Below are 20,330 nucleotides of genomic sequence, written 5' to 3'. Positions count from 1 at the left end.
CACACACACACACACACACACACACACACACACACACACACACACACACACACACACACAATATCTGGACTGTAATAAAGCACTGTCTCTGTGTCTAACTGCATCTTAGTCATCGTCCCTTGGTTACAAAGAGGGGAGGGGAGGTGAGGTAAGAATGAGCTAATGGGATGATCTTTTTAGGTTATGTTTGGGTGTGGCTGTCTAGCCACTAAGATCAATAACATATTATTGTCAGAGGAACACAGGTTTTCAGGATATAAGGCTTCCTGAAATTAACAATATGTAATATCATAGTTCAAGCTCAAGAACTGTTTTTACTAGATTTGCGCAGCAGAGATAAGACCTATATTTGTTGGACTTGACTGAAAAATATGGCACCTAAGAATTTCCTATAAGAACCCAGAACCACTCAAACTAGAAAATAATTCAGCATCAGTTCAATTTGGTAGAAATGTGACCATGTCTCTACTTGCATGACAGTTTCAGGTGTGTTGTGGGACTGAGAGGAGGGGAGAGGATTGGAGCAGAGGGGATGGAGAGCAGGGCTTTGTTGCGTGACCAAGAGCCCTTGGTTAAAAATACAACAAACCAAATAAAAGATTTATTTCTTCTGAGAGCAAAGAGCAGATTCCTCTTGAGCTGAGGGAGAGGACAGCCACGACCACCTGCACATGGGCACACAGTCCTCTCTGTTGCTGCCGTTGTTGCACTCACAATAAGACTGCTGGAATCTGCTAATGTGCACGACAGCAGGTATGCACAGATAATACATGTATGCTGACACATAAATGTGCAAGCATTAAGTTAAACAAACACATGTTGTATGCATGTGGCCACACAGACACACGCACCAAGTGATTTCACGCCGTGCCATTGCCTTTTCTCATGACAGTTAAAAAACATGATTCAATTCCATCTTGATTTCATTCATTATTCATGAAGACCAATTAAAAGAGTAGCTACGCTGGCTTTGAGGACCCTTTCCTCCATCTTTCTGTCATAGGCAGTTTGTCAGGTCGTCTGCTTTTTAACAAGAACCCCATGGGTCTAGGCTGCATGACCACGGCGCCCCACTTGTATCTTTTTCATTACTCAGACTTCCACTTTGAAGGCAGTAACTTGATGCAGCTGGCCAATAACAGCACAGCAAAATGTTGCCAACCAGACAATAACAAAATGTACTCTAGTTAGCACATACACTGAGGGTAGGGTTGCCTGTGGCCTCACTAAAGCATTATCAATGTTTGAGTGTGCAAGTATGACAAGTGCATTACTGCCTCTGACAGCCAACTGGAGAACAAATCTCTTCACCTTTATATAGATAAGCTCTGGACAAGCTAAAGAAAAAAAGCAATACAAGTCACCTCCTGGCTGCATAAGGTCCTCATGTGCCGAGACAACCACTGACTGGTCCGCCATCATAATAGCAATGCACTAAGGTACAAACACGCCTAGCTTTTAAAGGGAATGGAAGATGACACTCTGATTGGTTCATTGCATGTTACGCCCAAAACACAACCTATGAATTAATAAAGACCCTAAGTACAACCCTTTTGAACCATGTGGCCAGCACAGGGACCCATTTTCTGCCGTCAAACTAGCAAAAGTGGATTTGGACACGCCCTAAATGCACCTGTGCCATGTGCTTCACGCCATGCCCTTAGATCGTTAAAGTAACGCTCACGTGTTTATACAATATGAAGTTCTAGTTTTACCATCCATTTTGAACATAGTGGGTGTGTGCCTCTGCATCACATGCATGCACACATGGGTAACCTAAGAGCCCCCGTTGAGCCAAGAGTTTCCTCTGTGACCTGGCAAAGAATCGATGACAGTGTCTTGACACAGGGGATCAATCAATGACTTGAGGACACTGATAGCATACTTGATAACTCAACACACACAATTGCACACACGCAGATAAGGACTTTGTCCTGTCATCATTTCCCAATTGGGCTGTGATTGACCCCTGGCTGATGGAGTGCAGATATGGTGAGTGACCTGGTATTTAACACCGAACGCCGGATCAAAGCCCACCCAGTAGCAGACACAGAGTCAGGTCAACCCAACATCACTATTGAGCAGAGATCAAGGCCTGGCTGTTCCAAAATTACAGGTCAAGAGCATTGTTCATTTAAAGCATTAGTGCAGTGCCCGTTTGGAGCATGTGCCTGTTCATAACTGGCTGATTGCTTGGTTTGTTTTTCAGAACTGTATCTAACTATAAGAGCGGCCCTGTCGAGGAAAGCAGGGAACTGGGCTAGGCCTGCTGGGGAAGCAGCTACAGCGCGCAGAACGACTAGAGAAATGTGCACAACAGGGAACAAAACATGAAAAGATGTTTGTGTATGATTAATTTCATTCATATCATTTGCATTTAGGGTTTTGGCAGATAATCACTTTTTGGCACAACACCTGTAGCCCACTGCAAAGACATGCTTTGTTGGTAGCAAAGTTGGTGAACCGCAATCAATGGACCACCGTCTACATGCTGCTGGGTTGGTATGACCAGAACATTAAGATTCTGGCAGTTTCATGGTACATCAATGTATTTTCTTTCTTTCGCATGACTGGGCCTTTATTTAGGTTTATGGCTTATTCTACTATCCAGAGTATTATTCTTTGTTCTTGAATGTGCAGTAGCAACTGTGACTGTTATGCTAACTAGCAGCTATAATGTGACCCAACATTACCAGCTGTTTTTTTATACAATTTTTAACTGTACAAACAATAGTGTTTATGCAAATTGTGTATGTCTCAAATTGTTGTGTGCCGTGGTGTTTTACCCTTTTAAAGACAGTTAGTTTAGTTTAGCAGGTATTAATGGTTATGTTATAAAGTTACAACAAAAAGCCATGGTGATCTTCGTTAACAAGTTTAAGAGCGCCGTTCTATTATATTACAGTGTGCGACCTCTTCTGCTGTGTGAAAAAAACTTTGCGTCTTCAAGAAACACCCCAATGCCAGTAATATGGTGAAAAGTACAGCCTGTTTTAAAATTGTATATTTCCATCATTTTCTTTAAAGGGTCTTCAATCAACTGTATGAACTGGAAAATGGAACTGAGATTGTTCCATATGAGATTTCTTTCAGAGATGCCAACAAACCTTTAAAGTTTTGCCACTGAAACTTGTGTTCCAGCACAACAGTGTACTTGAGTATTGACTCGTCGATCACCCTGTCTACTGACCAACCCTATTGTAGTATCAATACACAAGATGTAAGGTTGAAAAGTTCACCCATCTTTCCTCAGGGCCTAATTGGAGCTGAAGGTCAGGAGACGTGTATGTTCCTATTGGTTTATTGTCTTTATGGATCCAACAAGAGTGGTGAATGTGTGCAAGCCTTGGAACAACTCTCCTCTCCTGTGTCTTTCCACCTTTTTCAATTTCAGAACTTGTTATTTTTTATTTTTTCATGATATCCCCCAAAACAAATTCAAATGTCTGTTATCTTTAAGTAACCAGACAGTGAGAGACATATTAGAAAATAAATTAAACAAAATGTTGTGTGTTTTCTCCAGCACAACTTTTCCATTTAGCAGAGTTCAATCAGGTATTGGAATGGAGTGCTGAATAGTTCTTTAAAGCTGAATTAGGCTGGACTACTGTGTAACTGGTAATTAAGCGGGACAATAATTAGCTGCTAGTGGAGGAAAGAAAGGGAGGAGGAGAAGAGTTGCAGTGAAACACAAAGGCAGCAAACAAAAACAACAACACATAAAATTAAATGGCAAGATGTGAGGTACGTGTGCGTCTATCCCCCATGTCAAAACAACCAACACCCTCTCCAGATGTTGCTGTGTGGACCAGATGGATGCACTGTTTGGTGTCTGATAACTTCTAATCACAGCTTATAGAATAAGAGTGGAACTGAGACAAAATCGAAGGTGATAAGCATGGAGGACACACTCAGATATAAAAAGACAAAAAAAGAGATGAAGCAGGATGATGTTTAAAGGACACTTGTTTGAAGAGGACAAACTCACAAAAAGAAATTGCTCACAAGTAGCACTGAGTGTGTCTGTGAAGGAGTGAGAGAAAGTTATGCTGCATAGCTCGTCTCCCTCTCCATCCGTTTCTCTGTCGGGAAAGGGTCAGCTTGCTGCCAATGACTTGTGACTTGGAACCTAAAAATCAATTTAACATCTGAGGTAAACAAAGCCACATTGACCATCACCGTTACCTGGCTTACTGCCAGTTCCATTAGCTGTGTATGTGTGTGTGTGTGTGTGTGTGTGTGTGTGTGTTTGTATGTGTGTGTGTGTCTGTCTGTGTGTGTCTGTGTGTGTGGGCGCGAGTGAGTGAGAACCGGGCAGGTCAAAAGGTTGAGTAGTGCTGTTGAGGGAGCATGTCGGGTCTACTTCTGTGTAACCTGTCTGTGTCGGAATATAGCGGGACAGGGATAGCAGCAAAAATTAGATCTAATACGTAGCATTGCCTTCCTGCTGATTGCTGGGAATCTTGAGAGTGTGTTTCCCAACAACAAACAACGACCGAGCCATCAGTTTCATGCAGAGAAGAAATGGAGGCCAGCAGACAGCATGAATACAGATCCACAGCACATGGAGAAGAAGATACACAAAATAAAAGCCACATCATCTACCTCATGGGGATCCCGAAGCATTCCCAGGCTAGATGGGATAAGTTAACCCTTCCATATAATGGATCTGCTCTGGGGTCTCTTCCCAGTTGGACTTCCAAGGATTCACTTGAAGGCAGGTTTCTGAGCAGTGTCCTGAACAGCTGCCTTAACCATCTAAAATGGCTCCTTCCTTCCTCACCATGTCCCAACATGCTCAACAGTAAAGGAAACAAATTTCTGCTTCTTGTTTAAATTATCTTGCCTTTTTAGATACTATCAAAGGCTTGAGTCCAAAACTGTGGTGTTTGTTTTGTTCTTGCATGAGATCCATGGACTCAGACTTGAAGATGCTGGCCACAATTCCAAGGCGGCTTCCAAGGCAGTTTCAATTCTTAATGAAGCCAGCAGGACTTGCTGAGTTATCCGTCATCTGCAAGGACCAGACATGCAATCTTTTGGCCAATAAACTCAACACTCTCTTTGGTTGGACATTAAAAGTGTGTTCATGGGAATTACATAACTGATGACATGGTACAGCAGTGACAGAGCCCAGCATACAGAAAAACTATAATTGTGACGCTTAAGAGCTGGTCCACTTTTCTACGACAAGGATGGAATCCAGATTGCCCTTCCAAGACAAAAAGGAGAAGGATGCCAAGACCCTTCATAATATTATGCTGAACCTCATCCACCTGGCGCCCTTCCACTGTGGAGTTTTTAACTACCTCAGTTACTTCACATGCCCAACTGTTGGAAAATTATGTCAGTTGCCCAGCCCCATAACAAGGGGCTACTTCCATGTGGGTTTACCATGTACAATGATTAGGGTCTGAGACACTGCTAACCTGGCAGAGGGTGGCAATTTTAAGTGTTCTACTCTTCTAAAGTTATTGTAGCATTGGATAACACTTCATGACACATGTCATGAACCTAAAGAAGTCTTTATGGATGTTAATGACTGTTGTCATTAAGTGTCATTCGGTAAATTATGAAACTTTTAATGCAAAGTTAGCATTGTTTTTGTTGTGAAAACTTGACATTAACTAAATTAATTATCAAATGAAAGGAAACTATTTTAAGCTTTATGTGGTAACATTACATGAAACTGTCGTAAGTGGTTGGTTTTTACATGGGATGTTATGAGACCATTATATTGTGTCATGAAAAATGTCCTTCACCAAGTAAAATTAAACCATTTTGACTTGTAATAATTTAAATGTATTTTATTTGAACAAGGACAATACACAAGTTAACATTAAACTTGAGAGATAAGATATCATAAAGTTTGATTACACTGTCAAATGTATAACGGTGAACGGAAGACACCAGCATAACGACAGTGAATGTGCTACCGAGGATAGATGCCGTTAGCTAGTTAGCTCGGTTAGCTGTACAGCTGTCCAATTAGCTGACTCAGCCCTGGAGGGCAAGGAGCCAAACCCGGAAAGACAAAATCATAATCAAATCAATCATAATGTAGCACTGCTATCTGTTTCTGCAAAATGAGCCATCGCTGGACAATATTCTGCACTATGCATATTTATTACTCTATGTCACCTCCAACTGTGCAATATGTCATTTCAATTCATCTGCGCCTTACTCATCAGTATATATGTGTATGTGTTCTGTCTGTTTATATAAGGGTGTTTATTGTGTTAATATGTTTGTATTATTACTATTATTATTATAACTAATTCTATTTTTTCTATTCCTTATAATATTTTCTGTATAATTCTTGTCATTTGTCTATTTAAAGTTGTATTTGTGTTATTCTGATGTATGTAGCTTTTTTTCTTTTGAGCAGCTGTACCACAGGAATTCCCCAGTGTGGGATTAATAAAGTCTATCTTATCTTATCTTATTGTATATAGTGGTTACATTAGCAACGAATAGCCTAAAGCTCACCTTATCTGTCCAAAGCTCAGTAAATCACTTTAGTACTGTATTCACTGTCGTCAAACTGGTCTTATAACTTTTATGACATCTTAACCCCCTGGAGTCAAGAGCTCTGCCGCCATAGCTCAGCAGGATAAAAAGAAATGTGTCATGTATTAAGATTAATAGCTTCTTGAGTTTTTATCATCAAGCATGGAAAAAATATTGACAGAATTTTACACTTTCCAATGTATCCACTGCCAAATAATATGTTATTTTTAAAATTACATGTATTAGATAAAACATTCAACTTTTCACATAACTCAGTCACAGCAGATAACATTACACAAGGATAGCGCAAACCCAGCTCCTCTCATTTTCTTCTTCATGTACATGCCTCTATACATACAAAGGTTGTTTTAGTTGTTCAACAGAAAACTTAAGATTGGACAGATCAGGAGCAGTTAACCATAGTCCTCATGAATCGATCAGAGTTTAAAATTTCCAACACAAAGACAGCGTATTAGGTAATTGACATCCGGCCGAAAAGAGTGACATCCCTTGGAATTTCCGGCGGCAACAGAGCAATCTGGGAAGTGGAACGTTGTGGATATATACTACGCTGAGGTAAACCAGAAAAAGTGCTATGCAGCTTTGGGCATGACTTATTTGGATATAAGTGTTAGATTTTGGAAGATGGACGGAATTCAGAATGCTGATATCTGCACTTCACAAATTCTTCTCACATATTGAAATGTGGACAAAATCTTGTGAACTTAGCTGCTGGCGGGAACAATCCATTCTCTTCGCTGGAGCAGTTTCGGTTCTACTACTTTCCAGAGTTTTTTATTTATTTATTTTATTGTTTATGTGTGGATGAATAAAAATATTTGTTTTTGCATGGTCTAAATTTTTTGTTACTAAAAGCAGCTTGTACATTACACATGAATGGAAATTTGCCAACTCTGCTATCCTTAGGGCTCTAAGCTGTCTCCATCTTTTAAAAGCATCTTTAACATTTACCTGTGTTTTACTCCATCTCTGCTCATGCAACTGTTAAGAAAGATGCCTAGTTTGTTTTTAGGTTGGGTAGAATTAATGTGTCTCTGTTAATCCAGTTCGTTAGGTTGCTGCTATCATTGTTGCAGCACGTTATTTTTGCTTGTTTGCGTTGAAAACAACACAGCTGTTTGAGTGTTTGCATGACAACAACACACAGGCCAAAACAAAAACAGACATTCCGGCCCAGAATGGTAAAAGGAGAAAATACTGGCTTTAGCATATATGTCAGAAAATATGGTATTTTATCTTATCTGCAGACATACTGTGGTAATTTGGTTTAATAGAGTAAATATAACATATTGGACATTTAAATATGCACACAAATGATATCATCGGAGGTCAAGGGAATAATTTATGACACCGTTATAAAAGCATTTGACAGAGTGATCAAACTTTATGACATCTTAATGGACCAGTCTATGGAGCTAGATTTGTTTCTTTGTTACATGCAAGAAAATAAATGATCTGAGAGGAAAAAAAAAATGACAGAAAACGTTATCAAACTGATAACAAAAAGCATTTTATGAGAGAAAAAAAAATATTTGAGAGAAAAGGTTTTCATACCAATTGCAAAAAACAATATATGAGACTAAAAAAAGTTTAAATATAAATTTGAAGTCGATCTGAATCATTACACCATTGTCACCGGCATGGATGCGCGGCCTCAGTTGAGCGCGGACTAACTAGCAGCCAGCCTGCTTCTGTTACCTTTTAATAAAAAAAAGTATTTTGAGAAAGATTTTTTTTTCCTCAGAAATAATTTTAAAAAATATAAATATTCATATTTAAACTTTTTTTTATTTTCAAATTTATTTTTTTGCTATTGGTATGAAAACATTTTCTCTCAAACATTGTTTTTCTCTGAGATCATTTATTTTCTCGCATGTAATAAAGAAATAAATCTAGCTCCATACCAGTCCAAATTGTTTCACTTTCCTTGAGGTCAAGGAAGATTATTCCTGACACAATTATAATGGTCTCATGACAGCCAATGTAAAAACCAATCACTTATGAAAGTTTAATGTAATGTTAACACATAAAGCTAAAAAGTTTCTGTAAGGTTTGATAATTAGGCCTGGTTTTGTTGTCTAGGTTAATGTCAAGTTATAACAAAGACACTGACAGGTTATATTGCTCAATCTTATCTTGCTTAATCAAGTCATTACAACACAAACATCTCAAGCAATGCAAACTTTGCATTAAAATTGTCATAACTCACCGAATGACACTTAATGTAGTCATAAGTATTTATAAAAGACTCCATGTTCATGACACGTGTTGTTTCAGTCTTATGCACACCCATTCAACTAAAGTGTTACTTAGCATAGTCCAGAATTGTCTTATATTGAAATGCCTCAAACATAAGGTGTTAACCTGCTAGGACAGAATTCATATTGTTAATTAGTAGTTTTCCCTATGGAAAATAAGTGCACCAGCAACAACCTCACCCCAACTACTCCCATCCTCCATGTTGCCCGGGCTAGTTTCCCCTCCCCTGCAGTTTCAGATCTTAAACTACCCTAGCACCTCACTCAATGTCTCCCCTCTTCTAAGAATCTCTTTTTCTCTCCTGAGATAAAACAAACAAGAAAAAAGTGGTTTGATGCATCTGTAATCACCTTATATGCTGGAACTGAGGGCTTTTAATTTGCCGTGCTTTTAATTTGTTTTCACAGCAGTTTCAAGCAAATTGAATTTGTTAATTAAAGCAGCAAAATGAAATGCTGAGCATTATTGACGAGATGCTAATTGGGTTAGTGTGGAAATTGGAAGTGGGAGTGAAGTGGAGTGGGTGGGGGCTAACGAGAGGGTTGGGGGGGCTTAGGGCGTTTTGGGGTATCAATAGTCAGGACAAATCACATTACAGAACAGCACAAGAAAGGCTACGTGCCAAGTGGCCCCATGGTGGCTGCATTATAGTCTGTGTACTCTCAATGTTCCCAAAGCCTTTTTTGGCAGTCATACCTGAACACAGATGAACTATCAACTTTTGGTGCTCTGGTTGGTTGCAGCGCTATCCAATTGCGTTCAGAGGGAATTGAAAGACAACCGTTTATCCCGCCCCTCGGATTGAGCCCTGCCAACGGTGAGTTCCCAGACCCAACATCTTGATGTAGGTCTGGTCGTTGGGCTACATTAAATACTGGATCCAGATTAAATGGTAAAACTTATCAAGGGTGCTTTTAACACAGCTGGCCAAATATAACAGGCTACAGGGCAAACTGTGATGTGACATATTATTTAGAAATGTATTGATGAGAATAATTCCAGGTTTTGCTTAAAAAATATTGTTGTACTTCCTTTTAAAAGCATCACACCCCAAGACATGATGTACATAATGGGGTGGAAAGAGAGTCTAGTCTGGCTTATCCTAAGAGGAGCTTGATGGATTTGTCTGTGAGATGCAGAGTTCACACGTACAAATGTACTGCTGCACCACAATACAATGTAAGTATACATAACTAAGCAAATAGGGTTATACAGGCAGATGATGCTCCTCTTTGAACTGAATCTACTTACATTTGAAGATAAATTAAAATCTTGGACATTATGCTATAGCCATGCGCCAAATATGTTGCAGTGTAGAAGACAATGTGGTCTGTGCATTTAGGCAACTAAATAATTACGATATGTACGATAAATTATGTAAGTGTTGCAATTCTTCATTTTTGGATACTGTGAGTAAAGTATAGCCTGTGACAACTCCCAATTTATTTAGATAATCCACACAAAAAAAGTGAATTCCATTGGTCAAATTTAACCAAAAATGTGTAATCCATTACACCATGTTGTTGGTCACAGCAAAAATAATCTGATTTTATCTTTCTTTTTATAGTCAATTACATATTTCCTCTATTTATACTCTAATTTAAGTAAGTCTTGGTATGAGCCAGTACTATCCTCTTCCCTGAAGTATGCCTGTTTCATTTTTAAACACAAGTATTCTCCTCTTAGTTTCTAAGCATATTGGTAATATGGTTCGTCTGAGCTGCTTAGCAGTACAGTTTGTAATTTTTTTCTTAGTGGAGTGCTTGTTTGGCTGTGCTACTATTATTATAAATACTGAAAAAGCACTCCATACCCCATCTGGTCTCTGCACTTAAGAATGCCTCAAGCACTCTGACACTATATAGAAATAAATGCTTCAGAAAAGCTTTAAAAAGAAGGAAACAAGTTATAATGGATATTACATTATGGTGTTGTTGTATAAAGATACTCGCTGAGGACTGTTGGGTATGTGCAGCACTGAAGGAATTCTGTGAAAAAAAGTCCTCTCTTTTGGTTTTAATGACTGTTTAGTACTTTATTTACCCTGTTAACATGTTTGTAAGTTTGTTTACAAAAGTCCTACTCAATTAAGGAATATCATTTTGCTTTGACCACACTCCCTTGAGGTGTTTGTGTCTGCATACATTCTGCCCATACATACAGTATATAGTAAATCACCTAGGCACAAGTGAAGAAAACTAAAATACTCCCCATCCCCCAGCAGTATAGTATTAAACATCACTTCTTAACCAGCTCATTGACCCCTCAGAGCTCTGCTGAGCTGTTCAGTACTAAGATCGCTCTGTCTCCCTGCGGGCATGTTGGCCCAATGCACTACTAATGAGAAGAATTCAATCATTTGGCTCGAGATCCACACGGTTGAAGGACAGAGGTGTCAGGTTGGAAGGAAGAAAGGTAAGGAGGGAGAAAGGAATGAAAAAAAGATACATATGGCCAAAAAAATGTCATTAAGAAAGAGATAGACAGGTGTTGTTTGGAAACAAAGTATGAGAGGCGGGGAAAAGAAGGGAGAGGGCGAGGAGCAGTGAGCTGGGTAAGACGCTGAGCAGTGGTTGAATTAGGGAGGTGATTATACCGCTAATTACAGGCTGAGCCGCTTCATTGATAAGGTCCCAGCCTATACCTGACAACGCTTACTTCCTCTATTCTCTGTAATGTTGGAAATACTCAAATGCAAACACATACAAAAAGGGTGGGGTTTGAGAATGAGAAGAACTTAGTAACCAGCCTCCATGCCTTCCTCTTAGTCTTACTATCCTTGTTTAATAAACAGCTCCAAATCCCAGCACTGCAAGTTACATATTTTACAGAACAGAACAAAAAATAATAGTCTGCAATACTATAACCATCCCCAGTGCCTCACATTTCCTGCTAAAATCATGCATTCTGATTATGAGGTGTAAATGAAATCTGCAGATAGTCTAGACAATAACGCAAGCCAGATGGTTTTTCCACATCGTGCACACAGTAACTGACAGCACCAATGCTGTCTGACTCTCCACTTTTATGTTTTGGAGTGCCATTGACACAGTTAAGTTTTTCTATGGTTGGGTTTATTCTGATATTTGACTCTTAACCAATTGATTTCATCAAGCGCAGCCCAGCCTATCCTAAGGTTATGACCCTGTCCTTGATTACACTGACAACCAGTTTGAACACACTGTACAGCATTTCTACAAGGTCTACATTTCTACCAATTATATCACATAATACTTCCATTTGGAGAGAGAGAATCTGAATGCTATTCATGGTCGCTATTACAAAAATGTCCTCATCTAAGAGAGTGCACTCAGCAAAGCGAATCAACCTGAAAGGGATTGAATTGTTGGGCACCCCTGTCTTTTATGCTGCCAGTAAATAATCTATCTTGTTCAAAACAATTTGCAGCACTGTGTTTTGTAATCATAAAAAGGATAAGTTTGGGGGAGATATCAGAGCCGTTCTTTTGAGAGTGCTGATTACAGCAGGCACCATCTGCGTGGAGCACACAGCTGCCTACCTCATCAGAATACCTAATATTCCAATGGATGGGCTCTAAGTACCTGGCAAACCCAAGTAGATAGATAACAAAAAGCCCATTAAATAACGGACAAAGTGGCCTGTGAAGGTAGGGGTGGGGGATGTGTAAATGTGTTGTGGGAATTAGTCTTTTAGCTCCACACATACACTGAGATGAGATAGCCCCGAGTTCTAATTAAAATTCTCATTCCCATCTCAGGTTGTAATTTTGATCTGAGGAAGAGTGGAAAGTTTGATGATTTTCAGACAGCTTGCTGCTCTCTCTATCCCTTTCTCTGTATTTCTTTTCTTTAGTCTTGAGCAAAATCAGTTGGTATCTGCTCAACCTAGTATCTCTTCCTTGCCCTTGCTGGCCCTCAAAGTCATGTGGGCCAGTATGTTAACATATATGTAACATAACTAATATGTTAGTATATTTTCATGGGATTATTAATACTGGGATTCCTAAATTTCTTTATGATAATATAACTTATTGCTCAGATATGCATTCACATTTTACAAGAGGGGTGAATAGTCGACAGATTTCTTTACCACTACCTAAATCTGACTGTATGAAGAGGACTGTGTTTTATAAGTCAATAATATATTGGAACAATCTTCCAGTTGGGATTCGGGACAACAAGGGAAAAACTGGTTTTAAAAAAAGTCTTAGATTACATTTGTTTTCGATATCATAATTTTGTCTGGATTTGTTGAGGGAGGTTGTATCATGTGCTATACTATTCTTTATTATATTTAGTGTGTTAATACTTTTTGTATTGTCAGTTTTGTTTGTGAATTTATATATATGTTCGTGAGTAATTTTGGTTGTATTTATTGTCTTTTGTATGTATTGTTTGGACCCCAGGAAGATTAGCTGTCATCTCGGCGTCAGCTAATGGGGATCCTTTGAAATAAACAAATAAATAAACAAAAATGTACGAGTCATCTAATTTACAAATAAACCGCTCTGCTACAGAGTAATACAGATTAAGAAAACTTTACTACACACACATACAGAATACTTTCTTATAATAACCTGTGCTGTCCTAGTCAGATAAGGATTTCCTCCAAGCTTACTTGTCCTTTTCTCCTCTGGGTATCAGAGGGAGATCTTGAATGCAGACATTCTGCTGGCCAAAGCAAGAATGGAGTAAGTCTACACTAAACTGCAAAATGGTGACCTTTAAAAAACAAATCCTACAGTGAAAAACATGCAGTATGCTAATTCTCAGTCAACTGATTTGTGCTATTAAAGACATTTACTTGATAAAATGGGGTGCAGGAATTCCAAAACGTTAGTATATCTCTTGTCACAAAGAGATGTCGGGCTACCCTTGGCTGGGAAAACGTTGGGGCAAGAATTAAAAGAGCAATTCATCCCGCTTGTGCTGCCAATTTGTCAAGCCAACATGTCGTTTTCAGACCCTGTTGCATTGTAGTGAAAAGCTACAGCACAGCTGGGTGTGGTTAAAACTAGAGCTGCGACAATTCTTTATCTATTGATCAAATAGTCTATCTATAAAAAATAAATCCAGTCCAGTCTGACCACAAAGACAGAGACAGCGGTACTGGGAGGCGGTGATTACATGCATACCTCCAAATTGCAGCTTGTTTTATCATGTCATGTTTACTATAGTGCGTTCAATTTTTCCTCTCCATCTAATAGACACTCTTCAAGCTCTCTGTCTATTGCTTTTCCCCTTTTTTTTGTCCTTTTTTTCCAGCTCATTACTCCTAAACAATTATATTTCGGTAGAAAGCCTTTCAGTCGCAGCCTGCTGCTGGCTAAAATCAAAACAGTCAGTGTGAAGGCAAGACGATGGATCACAGTGTCAACGCCAAAGTTATCATCACCTTGCTTGATTTATATTTTTTCTGGACTTTTTTCAATGCACTTTGAACAATATACCAACACACACACGCACACGCACACACACACATAAAGTTTTCCCAGAGAAAGCATGCTGCTTGGGGTGGTGTTCGGGTGCTAACTGAATGGCCATCATTCTGGCACAGCGGCTTCATTGAGGCTGTTAAATTAAACAGCCAATTTCACCTGGTAATTGGATTGTGAAATATTCCTGGTCAAACTCTCTGCCACTATACAGTAGCATAATGCAGTGAACAGAATGAAAACATAGGGCAGATCACCACATTTAACTGTCACTATGGTGTCAAACTGCCTGTGTCACCATATTAAGAATGTATACCCGCCGAGATCAACTTTCAATCAACAAACCCTCGTGAAGAGTGTAAACAGCTACAGTTTGTTTGAAATGTAGCACACTAACTGACGATAGTGTTGGTATTACACAGTAGCATGTGTTAAATTATACATATCTCAGGGTCAGACATTAAGAATTCTTTCAGTTAGTCCCTCACAGGCAGAAGCAGAAGCCTTAATTGCCATAAATACACTCTAATTACCAGGCTGGAGATACTGTGATATTTTTCACTCAGCACACACATTAGTGCAAAAATAGCATTTACAGTACGCCATAGTACTTGTTAATTACCAGCGTTTGAATGAATGTATAAGGGGGCTAATACACCAATGGATTGCAGTACCCCAGGGGTTAAGCTTCCTTTTTCTCACCATACAGTGTTTGCTAATATAAGCTACTGAGACGCCACCCTTGGGTGGTATGAACTCTGTGTCGTGCCTCTGCGAGGATCAAACACTCAAATGAGCCATGATGATGGGCCTGGTGATACATGCTTCTGTCTTCAAGCTCTGACCACAGAGGGTTTTCTGCATCAACCCGTTGCTCTTCTCCTTACTTTCCTCACCCTTAACCTCAGGCTCTACTGTTTGAACTTACCTTCAGAGGACCTTCACATTTTTTAATGAAAATTTTCACTGGACCAAATGCTGCTGGTTAAGTTGTCCTTTTTTTAAATTGTGAATAGCTTATAAATCCTATTTCTCATGCCTAAACTCAACCAAAATGTAATCATAGCTGTGGCAGATCAGAAAACAGTTGTAACAGATGTCTTTGTAACAGGTACACGTAACATTGTTGTAATGCCTTGGTGTGTATTGGAGCACTGAATCTGAAAAAGCTCATCTGGGTTTTCAGGCATGTCAGTACAGTTCTATTGAAACTGCAGCTGCTAATATAGCTTAAGTTCAGGCAAAGCGCTGAAGTCACACTTGAATCAGCTGCTTTATTCACACTACATAGGCTGCTACACGTTGACTAGTAACATCCAATCACATTGATACAAGTGTTCATCGTGGCTGTTACAATCTTACACTACAGTATACACATGCTTATGCATGTTTGTTTTGGGGCATTTTAAACCTTTATTAGACAGCAAAGTCCCAGACAGGAAAAGGTGAAAGAGGGGAAATGACATGATAAGGGCCGGAGGTTGGAATTGAACCCACGATCGCTTGAGACTTTGGAGTGCACAGTCAACCAGGTGAGCTACCCAGGTGCCCCTAGTTCATGTACTGTATGTTTGTGTTCCTTACTGTAATCACTTCTTTATATCTTCAATTTCTAAATAAATTATTATGTTGCATTAGGAAATACTTTACAATCAAAATAACAGCATGAAAGCTAATTTACAAGCAAAGGAATGTGTGTAAGAAAAGAGACGTTTCTTTGGATATCACAGACCTTGTCTGGCACAGGGAAATATGCATGTGGTACACACTAGGCACTATGCGAAAAACACCAGCCAAAAACAATTCATGCTGTTTAACTTGTGCATCAACAGTCTAGTCAGCTAGCCAGCCAAGCAGTCAGTGTCAGGGATGAGACAAGGCCATAATCCAATTCTGGTTTTTACACGGCGTCATGCCTTTACATTTGACAGGGTGATTGATGTGTATGTAAATGTGTTTTGAGGAAGGCTGAGAGCAGCTAGTTAAAGCAGACATTTAGGGTTGCCCTGTCAAAGACGAATGAGGGGAAGAAGAGAGAGAGAAGAAGAAGAAGAGAGAGGAAGGAGAAGGAATCCAAAATTAGGACAACTATTGATCCATGAATGAAGATGGACACTGGAGGAGCCCTAGACAAGGCGTTATGTACCTCTCGAGCATCACTCTGAATGCATAGGAAGGCAGTTTGACAGCTCCACAATGGCATACTACAAGGAGTCTCTATTAGACAAACCAAGCAGGAAAATGTTACTGACTTTTCAAGTGCCCTCTCTATAGTACTCTCTCACCGCTGGTCCTTCTTTTCCCTTTGCAGTCCTGAAGTCAATAGAGAAAGCACTGAACATTGAGGTCAGATGGTCAGATTTCTCTCAAGACACTGCTAGTGTATGTGCGCGTGTGTGTGTTACAGCTGCACAATATATATTGTTTATTTATCGTTGTCGCAATATCAACTGGCGCAATATACACATCTGCAACATATCGTAATATATTGTGTTAATTATCAGTAGAAGATACTGTCATTTGTTTTAGTGGTGCCTTTTATACTCATGTCAATGTTAAACTTGTTTGATAAAAGAACATATTTTCTTTCGTTTTTTTTAACCCTTGTGTTGTCTTCTCGTCCCGGACCCTCTCGTGTCCCTCGGGTCTGACCCGTGACATATTTGGGGTTTTAAAAACAATTCTGTAATAAAATGTTACTTCATAATCTATTACCAAATATGGTCTTTATCTCAATTTCAAACAATTGAGATAACGTAATCAGTCTTCACTAACACACAATTAAAAATGGAAGTGGGAATTGTTTTTGTCATAAGGTTATAATTCATGTTAAAAATCCACTATGGAAGTGTCATGTACAGAATAATGTTTTGAATTGAGTCAAAATACATGTTTATCACAGAAAATAAGGTAATGCCGTGGATTTTTAGGTAGAGAAAAATGTAACTTGTACCATTTTTCTTCTTTTAAAAATTTGAAATGGGGCAATTTGACCCAAATACATTACAAGGGTTGAATTAAACAAGCATTTTTTTTTGTATTTTAGCAGAATAGTGAAAGCAGCAGAAATACAGAACTGAGTAAACATTAACAATCTTATCGCATATTTTTCTCATTTCGTGCAGCCCTAGTGTGTGTGCGTGTGTTGTGTGTACAACTGTATGTCTGTGTGCCTGTGAGCTTGCATGCTTTCTCTGTTCACCCTCCACATCATGTGCGCACTAAAGTTTACCAACTCCAGGGGAACAGTAGGTGACAGGAACCTCAAATCTACCCGCCCGTTTCCACAGCAACCAAGGAAGGAGGAGTGAAAAAGGATGGAAGGAGTGAGGGAGGTACGACTCATCTCACTCACTCATGCACACATCCACAGCTATTTGAAACCATCAGTCATTGTAGTCAAGTTCCGTTGGAACTTAGCATGCAGGCACTAGCCTGTGTAACTGGCGCCTGTAATCTGTCTCGATATTGTTGATTTATTATCCTTAGCAGTAGGGTGAATGCACTCATTTTCTATCCTTCATGATGGACAATTGGGCTGAAATAAGCCTCAAATGATTTGAGGTGTGTGACAAAAGTCTGATTCCGCCAACTGCTAACTTTTGAAGCAGGAACATATGGTGTACTTAGACACTGATTTAATAAGATCACATTAGATGGAACTGATTTAATTTAAATGAAACTGAAATTTGGCCATAAGAGTAGCAGGTTGTAACAGGATACAGCTACAGAAGAAAGAGATGTAACAACCAAAATGAGATTGTATGAATTTACTTACACTGACAATGAAATAATACATGAATATAAAATGAGTTCATGCAGAATACACTTTTCCTCAGAAAACCCCACTGGGAACTTCACTTGAAATTATTGATTTGCTCGGGCCCAGTGCCTAATGGTATTGATGGGATTTGGTTAATTTGTTTTGTCAGAGCAATATTTATAATTTCTAATAAATACAGGGTTATCTGTATTGGAATGAGCTTTAGTTTCACCGGTATTTTTTGGCTGCATATTTGTGTGTCTGCCTGCCACTCCACTGACATAACAAGCTTAAAGCATATGTGTTGAGTAAGTGTTGCTAACTCATTAAAGTACACACAGAGGTTTTTTTTCCATCAGAGAGAAGGGTCCTTTCAAATTCTGTCTGCCAAAATAGAATTGAGGAGGCAAACTTGAAAAGAGGAAGCGCACGTACATGACATATCTCAAAAGTGTGAGGCAAACAAATGGAAAATGAAGACATTTTTCTCTGAGACTGCTGTTGATTCTCATTCTCCCTTACTATCAATAGGAACTCCTGCATGAAAATGGAGAAATGGATTGATGGAAAACAGAATACTCATTTCCTGCAAAGTGTTTCCACAGCCATCAGATGGCATCAAAATATGAGACTCAAAAAGATGGAAAGAGAAAGAGAGGAAGTGTACAAGAGCAAGAAATCATGAGGGAATAAGTGCAACAGGAAAAGAGACCCCACATACCTCCTCCATGCCCCCTCGTGCCCTAGGACCCTGCACCATGCTCTGATGTGACTGATGAAAAGCAGGCCGCAATCCCTTTCAATTTGGCCAGTGTGCCCCAGTCCTGTAAAAGGCAATCGACTGGCTGAACAGAGGCACTATATCACAATATTCAGGTGCAGACGAGCCCGGCAGAGGAACGACATGGCACCTTAGGAGAAAAAAAGAGACCCTGGCATCCATCTCTCTCACACTTAAGATGATGCTCGACCATGGTGGAGACACACACACTTATGAACTCACACACACACGCACACACACACACACACACGCACGCACACGTACGCACACACGCACACACATACACACACAGTCACACACACACACACACACACACACACACAGGCTAGGGCCAGGCAGCAGTGAGAGAGCAAGAAAACGAGAGGTGAGAGAGAAAAGAAAAGTGGAGGAAAAATGGGACCCGTCACTTCCTTCATTTCTTTTTCTTCTCACTTCAGGTAAAAAAAGGACACAATATAATAAAAAAATAAAATGTATTCTGTGCAACTGGAGAGTGGGAGGGTGTAGAGAAGAAAAGAAAAAACCTGTCCGCAATGAGAGCAAGGTGTTTGTTTGTGGTGGGTAAATGCCTGCGTGGGCGTGAGAAGGCAAGTTGCTTGGCTGGAGCTGTTTGTTATCGGGGGTCTCCAGGCCCCACAGGCGTGCCGAGCTGCTGGCCCGAATCAGAGGGGCTGAGCCTGGGGTAGGGTGAAGAGTCATGGCCTTTGCCCAAGGATGGGTGAGAGGCCAATAGACTGGAGAGAGCAGCAAAGGCCTGATGAGGCTTGGAAATAACACATAAAAGATCTGATTTATCCAACAAACATTCAGCTTATTGGAATTTCCTGCCAAGAGTGTAATTATGCATATGTGCTCAAGTGCTCCAACCAAGCGATGTAGCCAGTATACTGTACTAGACCGTATTTATATCTCCACTCTTAAAGAAACCATAGAGGACATTAGTGAGTGCTGTACATTTGGATTGAGGACGTCTGATAAACACTTGTAATGTAAGAGCTACAGCATTCCCTCTCAACCTTTGAGGAGGACACTGAGGAAATGGAAGCTAAGAGCTAAAAGTACAGGCTCAGGTCAAGGACTTGATGTCATAACGAAGTCTGACCTGCTTAATACAAAATTCCTATCACACGCAACTGTTGAGGGTAAGGTCTATTAACTGTAGGCACGGATATAACTGCAGCAAGTCTGCAATCATACCGTTTTACCATAAACTGTCAGTCATCCTTTCGGCTTTTGCTTATCACTATACATATTGGAATGGATCCTCTGTACCTAGGATTCAAAAAAGTAATCTAACCCTGCAAAAATATTAAAATATATATGCATGCAACATACAAATTAGGTTGCAGCCACACACTATTGCATGCAGAGACTCTTGTACACTGCAGCACAAATGCATGCACTTCAAGAGCAACCTGAAGGTTAAAATCTCTATTGAACTAAAACTTTAGGTTTTATGGAAATTGTGCTGTGATTATGTAATCAACAATTTCAAATGGTTCAATATAGCCGCAAGCGGCGTTTCGCCGGTTCAAACCTTTTTCTACAAAGTAATTCCATGTGGTCCAACGTCGTTATAA

The 20,330-nt window shown here is 39.6% G+C and overlaps 1 protein-coding gene and 2 long non-coding RNA genes across 3 annotated transcripts in view; 1 reads left to right on the top strand and 2 right to left on the bottom strand.

Moving 5' to 3' along the window:
• Nucleotides 1-20,330, bottom strand: part of agbl4 (ATP/GTP binding protein-like 4) — a 262,269-nt gene that overhangs the window by 87,627 nt on the left and 154,312 nt on the right. The gene's annotated exons all lie outside the window — the stretch shown is intronic.
• Nucleotides 1-20,330, top strand: part of LOC117950732 — a 259,475-nt gene that overhangs the window by 147,271 nt on the left and 91,874 nt on the right. The window lies entirely within an intron of this gene.
• On the bottom strand, nucleotides 6,494-8,594 carry LOC117950731. Its single transcript, XR_004657980.1, has 2 exons — nucleotides 8,436-8,594; nucleotides 6,494-6,577 (listed from the first exon to the last, which is right to left on the bottom strand). It is a non-coding gene; the product is annotated as an uncharacterized LOC117950731 (long non-coding RNA).

Source organism: Etheostoma cragini, chromosome 9 (assembly GCF_013103735.1).
Source record: "Etheostoma cragini isolate CJK2018 chromosome 9, CSU_Ecrag_1.0, whole genome shotgun sequence".
Classification (NCBI taxonomy): domain Eukaryota; kingdom Metazoa; phylum Chordata; class Actinopteri; order Perciformes; family Percidae; genus Etheostoma; species Etheostoma cragini.
This window is presented reverse-complemented; position numbering and strand designations above follow the sequence as displayed.